An 8,960-nucleotide genomic window follows, 5' to 3' on the forward strand; every position below is an offset into this window, starting at 1 on the left:
GGGGCTTGTGACCTGGGTGTCTAACATTCTACATTTCCTCCCCCCACCGAATAGTTTTACACGGTAACACAAATGGCACGCTTTCACGTTTTTATGATTGTACAGAGATCCTACTTACAAGCGACATTTTTTAATAAACCTGTAATTACATGCACTAGGAATGCCTGACTCCCTTCTTTTACTCCTCACATCCTAAAATCTGTCAAACGTTCAATGGTTTCATCATTTGTTGGGCATACCAGCATTTATGCTGGGAAGCCAGCGATCAGATTTCTCCAGCGGGTTTTCCATTGTAGTGCGTTGTGGTCAAACGTAAGGTGTGCCCAGCTGGTCACTGATATTAGTGCCCAAGTTTGCACGTGATTTTTTTTTCTTTGTTGACGAATTAGAATGGAGCGAAGGTTTCACCATTGTAACGTTACGTGCACTCTCTTAGGCTCCGGCAAATGACCAGAGAGTGTAGGAGACCGAGTCCACAGGTCGTGTTCGGTTCCCAGCGAACTTACTCATTTGTACAGTAGCCTCAGTGCACGGATTGCAAGCTCCAGGGTTGACAGGGTCCGGTGGGTATGGTGGCGAGTAAGGCAGGCCCGGGGTAGCAGAGCAGGGATTCCCGGGGACAGTAACGGCAATCCGGACAGCCCGTTTTCTAGCTCATGCGGCCATATGGAAATGAACGTGGGGCCAGGGCCGCCAAATCCGATCTGCCTAGAGAAAATGAAGATACAGATTTCTACGTGGAGTATGATTTCCAGATGTTAGCATCTAGTTCGTTGGTTTTTTTAACAAGCGGTCACCAGTGTACTATCTCGTCCTTAGTCACTGGTTCTGAGGTACCATCGAGTCATTGTCGGACCAATTCAGAGTATGTTTTACTCCCCACCCCCCACCCCCAAATGGTTCTGTGTTTCATCAAAACCTGGGCTGGCCAAGGGCCCTGCGGGCTGTGTGGGAGACGTAACAACCCTGTTCAAGGCTCGCAGGGGGTGAGAAAGAGTATTCGGTGGGTATAAAGTTTCGGTTATGCTACACGAATAGATTCTAGAGCTCTGCTCACGACCTTGTGCCTACAGTTAACAACACTGTTTTGTGCACTTACAAAATTTGTCAGGAGGGTGGGTCTCATTAAATTTTCTTCCTACAACAAAGAACAGAGCCTTGCCTGATTAGCCTGTCCCCGAACCCGAGTTGCTTTTAAGAAGGATAACAGTCCAGGTAAGTCCAACTGCATTCTGAAGGCCCCTGCTCTAGTGTTTAGAGCTTTTTAGAATGTTTTCTCAGGATCTCTTATATACCTTTTTTGTGGTAATTATGATTTTTCGATATCTTATCTATGATGTCCTTGCCTTTTGGCAAAAATTGTGTTAAAATTCCTTAGTGTCTCAAAGATCAGTGATGCACATAATATTGTGCTCTGTTAAGGTCATGTGGTATGTGAGTTTCCAGTAATACTGACTTTATATTGACTCTGTGTTCTCATGTTGCCTTTGTTAGGATATGAAATACGTATTTCAATGAAAATATAACGGCTGTTGATTCCATAATTTGTCTGATTTTTGTACATCAGCCATTTAAAATTCTACCACACTGTTTGACTCCAGCCAGATCAGGAAAGGTGAATCGTTTAGATCACTGGTTCTTAAAATGTGGTCCCTAACGCAATGTCAGTATCACCTGGGAACTTGTTAGAATGCACTTTCTCAGGCCCTTTTCCAGAACTACTGAATCAGAAACTCTGGGGGTAGGACTCAGAATGTTCTTAGAATAAGCCCTCCAGCCACATTCAAATTTGAGAACCACTGAGATAGAGACCCCACCCTCTTTTTGTAGCTTATTATAATCTTTTTTTTTTTTTTTTTTACTTAATGTAACTTTCCTCACCAGTCCTGAATTTATGAACCTATTTTTTGTTTCTTTAGTTCCTTGGTGACTACTTTACATTAAAGAAACTTAGTCGTCAAGATTGATGAAACTTAATAGAGTAGAATCCTCCTAAGATAAACACAGTGCATTATGCAAAGGAGACACATAATGAATACTATGGATTCATCGATACGATGTTTTGGTTCGCACGATGAGATTTTGGATTGCAATTGAGGCTATGGGCCTCCGTGTAAAAATGCCAGAATGTCTTCCCTTTGTTCTGACTTGGTGATTATTCTACGTTTGGTTAAGGAAGGCAGTATCTTTCTCTGCTGGATATGGAATGTGGTAGAATAAAGTTGTGACTCTATGTGTGAAATTGGGTAGCGAACCTTAACAGAACAAATGAAGCCAGCTTATGACTGTAGCTCAGAGGCTTTATTTAACAGCCACCTCATTACTTTGCTGGTTAGAACCATTTTGTCAAATAGTTGTGAAAGCATATATTATTTTCACAATTAAAACTGGGTTGACTTCTCTCATTTCCAGGGAAATGTAGAATGAAATTTAAAAAGTCTTGTAGGATCCTGCATCAATTATTAGAAACACCAAGTGATTAGGAAAAGGCCATCATGCATTAAATTTAAGCAACATGATTTAAAATAAGGGTGGTAGGAGAGAGAGCATCTAATGTAGGGAGAGTCTATGGGTTTTTATCCCTTGGTGGAAAAATGGCTAGAACATTAACAGTGGAAAATGGATTCAGAGACATCTGAACACTGGCAAAAGTTGTTGGGGTTGGGGTTTAGTCTTTGCGAGTTCCCCCCGTGGAGACATCGGTGCCAAACTTGGCGAGTTGTGGAAGGAGAACTAAGAGCACAAGGGCATAAAGTCACGGCCAGTTCAGAATCCTCACCGTGACCCTGTAGCTTGAACCTCTTTCAGCAAAATTCTGCTCAAGTTAGTCTACAGAGTACCAAAATCGGCTTACCTATCTCCTTTCCTTTCCTCGCTGTGAAGGAGGGGTTAATGAGAGGAAAATGGCAGAGGAAGCCACCAAAGTTGGGTGCAGGCCAGAGTGAGCCAGGCCCGCAGGTAAACTGGTTGCCAGCCTCAGATTAGTTTAGGTTACAATCTGAGACCCTACGGGACGACCACCTCTTTTAAGAAGTAATTCATTTGTCAGGGTGCCTGGGTGGCTCAGTCGGTTAAGCGTCTGACTTCGGCTCAGGTCGCGATCTCGTGGTTCGTGGGTTCGAGCCCCGCGGCGGGCTCTGTGCTGACAGCCTGGAGCCTGCTTCGGATTCTGTGTCTCGCTCTCTCTCTGCCCCTCCCCTGCTCATGCTCTCTCTCTGTCTCAAAAATAAATAAAACATTTAAAAAAATTTTTTTTAATGAAAAAAAAAAAGTAATTCATTTGTCATAAACAGTTGACTGATCCAATAGCGGCATTAAATGTTTTTATGTTTACATTTAAAGATTTTTTTTTATTAATGTACTGTTATTGAACATCTTTCATGATTTATAAGCTGTAAAATATTTTAATCCTTGACTCATTTGTTTACCAAGCTATTCACTTAATGCTATATAATATGTAGCACTTGAGACCATCTGTTCGGAATATTTGAATAATATGCATGCTGTGAAGATATGTACAGCAAGTAAAGCACAAAACACATGAAATATTCAGGAAGAGTTGGTGAAGACAATCCATGTATTTTAATTAAAAAAAAAAAAAAGTGGACTGAAATCTAGCAGTAAGTCTTTCCAAAAAAGCAGCTCACTTCTTATTCTGGGCAAATTGCTCTGCTGAGTGGCATTAAGATGTCATTTTGACTTTAAGCGAATAGATTTTAAATGAAAACACTGGAATTCATACTAATTGGAACTGTGCTTATATGAGCTCTCCGTTAAGTGAGAGGAGGGCTCGCAGAGAGATGGTAACAGCCGCATGGGATCCATGGACAGCGGACCGTGTTGGGCAGCGGGCCAGGTCGGGAGGCTGTGACAGGGACGGCTTGAGGGTCTCGGGGTCATCCTTGGAGGAAGGGCTTGGGGGGAGCATCGGGTTTAATTTGGCAGTCTGAGAAACACTGAGCTGGCTGCGGTGACTCTATTATGGAATCCTAGGTCTTTAATCTCTTTGGAGTTGAGGCCATTTGTTTATTTCTTTTCTCCGAATTGATGGAGGACTGGGGCAGGTTGGTACCATGGGTGGGTCCCCCAGAGCAAGGGACCTCGTGTGAAGGACTGAAAACGGAGGTTTCCTAAGTCACTCAGCTGCGTGGAGGCACCCGGATTCTTCCACGACCCGCATGTTATTTTAGTCACGAGAGATTCCAGGGAGACTTGTGCATTCCTGGGAGGCTTGTTGTTACTTCGGGGTCGCACCACTTGAGGAGCTGTGGCCTAGACACCTATCATGATGCCTCCTCTAAGAATGTGCCAGAATGCTGTATCCATGGGACAAAACTTAGTTCCCACCAGACTTAGGGAATGTTTCACTGATTATAAATCTTAATCCTGGTATTCATTCTCCAGTGGGGCCTTCTCCAACGGCTTTCAACTCTTGTGTTTTGATGTCTAAACCAGGCTCCCTTGGAATTCAACCTATTTTTTAGTGTCTGTTATTTGCTGGTCTCACAGCGACAGGAGTGACCTCACTCGTGGGTGTCCTGCAAACTCCCAAAGCGTATCTCCTGTCAGAAGTCAGATTAAGGGGCACCTGGGTGGCTCAGTCGGTTAAGCATCCGACTTCAGCTCAGGTCATGATCTCACAGTTGGTGAGTTCGAGCCCCATGTCGGGCTCTGTGCTGACAGCTCAGAGCCTGGAACCTGCTTCGGATTCTGTGTCTCCCTCCCTCTCGGCCCCTCCCCTAGTTACGTCCCCTACTCTCTCTCTCAAAAATAAATAAATACACCTTAAAAAAAAAAGCCAGACTAAAACCACAGCAATGGACCACACCTTAATTTCTGATTTCGCTATTGCAAATATCTCACTATTATGGGATATTAACATATTATTTCAACCTTTTGTCTGATCCTTACTCTTTCAACATTATTACAGACTCCCTAGGCATATATTATTATCCACCTAAAGTAGTTTGGGACTTTCTTATCTGCGGATTCCCACAAACTGGCCAATCACTTCATAAATGCCTTTTAATTCTCTCTGCACTGAGTTCTTCCTATTTGCGTAGTGAATCATCGAGTTGAACAGATTCCACCTAAGTTATTTTTCAGTCTGGCAATCACTAGTGTTTGGCATTCCCTAGTAACTAAACAAATCTTAGTATGCATTTTTGTGTTTTGTTTTTTTAAGTAGGCTTCACCTCCAGTGCAGGGCCCGAACTCATGACCCTGAGATCAAGATCCGAGCTGAGATCGAGTCATATGCTTAACCTACTCTCAGAGCCGCTCAGGTGCCCCTTGGTCTGCATTTCTCAATGATAAATTTACTCCTACTTTTATGATTTGTAGACGCTATTTCTTTCTCCTGACTCGTTTACTTTCATCATTTGAATCGTGTGGATGTTTGTAAACCACCTGTTTTGTGAAATGAGTTACCATGAATACATTTCCATCGTAGGAATACATTTCTTCCGATCGCACTGACTTCCCTCCATACAAATTGCCCCGTCTGATCTCTGCCAACCTCCAGCAAACCCCCACCCTACACATTCATTTGTCCTTCTTTTGAGTCTAGTAGTTATATATTTTTTTTAATATCCCCAAAAGACACAAAGAATTCCTGGCAAAGAGCTGAGTCTCGGATGACACCGTAGCACGGATGGATAACTAGCACCATGCTCGCTATATAGTTGGGACTCGATAAATGATTGCTGAATGAGTGAGCAAGGTTTTTTAACCAAGATTCATACAGTCGTTACGAATATCTATTATAAATAGTGATTTTATCTTATAAGGGAGCCCACCCCCCCCCCCCCACACACACTTTGAAATGGATGAACATAAGGGTTTTTTACAGGTAGTGGGAGTTGGGTCTAGAGGAGAAACAACAGGTAGCAACGCATTGCCTGGGGAAACGGGCAGGACGCAGAAATAAATTCATCTCGAATTATAGGCAACCCGTCAAAATTTAATAAGCGTGCTTAATCAACTCCTTGATTCACTACTTTAGTGAGGGTTTGCCATAACTTTTTGTGGATTCTTGTTTCCTTGTCTACGTGCCCTGCTCATCTGTATGCAAGCTGAACGGAACAAAATAGCTGCTCACCTTTGCTTTCCCACCCCTTACAGGTCACACATCACGTTCCAGGTCCTTCCTGGATGCCTGTTAGAGAAGGGAAGGGAGGGTGGGGCTCAGTAGCTGATTCTTTGAAATAGGATGTAAGGTTTTACTTTTTTTGTTGTATGCGGTAGCATGCTGAGATTTTAATTATCTGCACTTTAAAATATTGCAACCATGGTTATTATAAAAACACTTTCCATTGTCCTTGATGAAGGGAGGAGCTCCCATCCTAATATGGCTTGTATTTGTAATTAATGAGAAAGAAAGAAACCTGGAGTGGTCCCTAATTGAAACAGAGAGTACATGGGTCCACTTTTGTTCAGGAGTCTTATGGAAATTCTAGATATAAGAACAGTTTACTTAATTGTATCATGATGCAAAAAATAAATAAAGCATCTTGCTGAGGACACTAAGCAAGATAGGCTTTTCTGACTCAAGTGTTTTATTGAATGTACATGTCTTTCATTGAACAGTCAGGAAAAATGAGTCCAGAAGAAAACCTCAGTGCAGCATGGTAAATAGGTTTCCCCTTGAGTGTTAATTGATCAATGAACAGTTACTGCTATGTCACGGACATTGGTAAAGCCTCATCTGGGCTCTCCCATCATCCATTGATCGGAACCCGTGTCCACCTATCCTCCTTCCTTCCACTCAACAAATTGAACACCTGCTCTGTGCAAAGCACTGTTCTAAACACAAACGATACAGAGTTGAACACGATGGACAAATAGTACTGTAATCAATCAGTGATGTCTACCAAGGGTTCAGGAAGTCCCTGCTCCCTCATCCCATCCCATTTAAAAAAAAATTTTTTTAACGTTTATTTATTTTTGAAAGAGAGAGACAGAGTGTAAGCTGGGAGGGGCAGAAAGAGAGGGAGACACAGAATCTGAAGCGGGCGCCAGGCTCCGAGCTGTCAGCAGAGAGCCCGACGCAGGGCTCGAACTCATGAACTGTGAGATCATGACCTGAGCCGAAGTCGGACACTCAACTGACTGAGCCACACAGGCGCCCCCCCACCCCATTTTTAAAGGGCATTTTTGAGTCTTTTAGGGTCTACTCCATAACCAGTTAGCTGTTATCTTTTTATGACGGTAGAAATTTATGTCATCTGATGATACCAAGACGAGACAATAGTTAATGATAGATGTATCCAGTATCACAAAGAAGTAATGATGAGCTCATATGCAATGCTTCCATGAGTCTCTTAGTTAATTCATGAAGTTTAATTTTGAAAAAATGTAGTCGAAACCTGGGAGATGTTTCCAAACCAGATAAGAAAGAAAGAAAGAAAGAAAGAAAGAAAGAAAGAAAGAAAGAAAGAAAGACTAAATTGTCTCCAGTATACAGACAATTCTCAAATAATTAGAAGTAATGATGTAAATGGACTATTGTTATCCTTTTCTGCGTTGCAGAAAACTCATTATCATTCTCCACTCAGAACTGCAAACATATCATTTAGAAACGAAAGATGAAGAAAGTCTGTTTTATTTAGGAAAACTTCACCAACATTTATGACACATGATTTCTTTGCTTTGCAGAAAAAATAAGTACCAAACTGCCCAATGGATTAAGAGTTGTATATAACAGACATTCTTTTCAGTAGCTTCTAGACTGAATAAACTAACTGAAAAATCTTCATACTCAGGATCTAATGATGTCTGATTTAGCCTTTTTATTGAGAGTAATTACCTTTTTCAAAAGATGAAAACCAAGCATCAAAGCAATGGGAAAAAGATGAGCCGATCAATAAATAGACTTACGGCAACTGAACGCCATCTGGAAAAAATACAAATTCAAATCCAAACCTCACTTTTTATACCAAAATAAATTCTCTATGGTTTAAATATTTAAACATAGATAGTGAAAAGTACCAAAAAAGTGTGGAAGCTTTTGTTCTGTTTTTGTTTTGTTTCTTAACAATGTCAGAGCAGAGAAGGTCTTTCTTTCAAATCACAAAGCCTGAATCCTATAAAGGAAAAGATAGATATATTTGACTACATGAGCCTTTTAAAACATTTGAACAACAACAAAATACCGTAAGTAAAGTCAAAGGGCAAATGGTAAAATGGGGAAAGATTGCCTCACACATGACAAAAAGGTCTAACTTTTCTATTATATAAAGAGCCGCCACATACCTGTAAGATAAAGGTAAACCATTAGGAAAATATTCAGAAGACAAACAGGCAGAAGAAGAAACCCAAATATCCTTATAAACATCTGCAAATTAGAAAAAACAAAGAAGGTGCCGTATTTCACCTAGCAGATTACTTGGCGGTGTTAATGCACAAGCTTTCCAGGAGAGGTCATTTGCAGCAAAACTTGAGACGAGCTCTTTGGAGGACAGTTTCACAATATCTGTTAATATCTTCAATGCATAACTTTTTTGATCCAGTTAACTTTTTTTCTAGGAATTTATCTTACAAATGTTCTGGAACATCTACAAACAAGCGCTTGCTGGAATGCTGACTGGCAGCACTGTTGATGATCACACAAAACCGGAAAATCGGCCACCAGCCAAACATTTTTGGTATCTAATGGAGTACTAGGCAGCAAGTAAAAAGCAGGAAATCTGTACATAAGCTGATATGCCGAAATATTCAAGGCACATTGTTAGGGGTAAAGGGAGAGGCAACAGAAAAGTATAGAGAGCTCCCAGTAATTTTCCTATTAAAATATGTATGGGTATGTGTGTTTGCAGGAACATTCCTCAAGGAATATATGAGATGGTGGTCATTTATGAAGAATAGGACTGGGTATTTGCATAAGGAGACAGATTAACTTTTCGTAATGTCTTTTGGTCTGTGTTAATTTTTCATCACATCCAGGTGCCAACTTCAGAATT

This window comes from Panthera onca, chromosome D2 (assembly GCF_046562875.1).
Source record: "Panthera onca isolate mPanOnc1 chromosome D2, mPanOnc1 haplotype 2, whole genome shotgun sequence".
NCBI lineage: Eukaryota > Metazoa > Chordata > Mammalia > Carnivora > Felidae > Panthera > Panthera onca.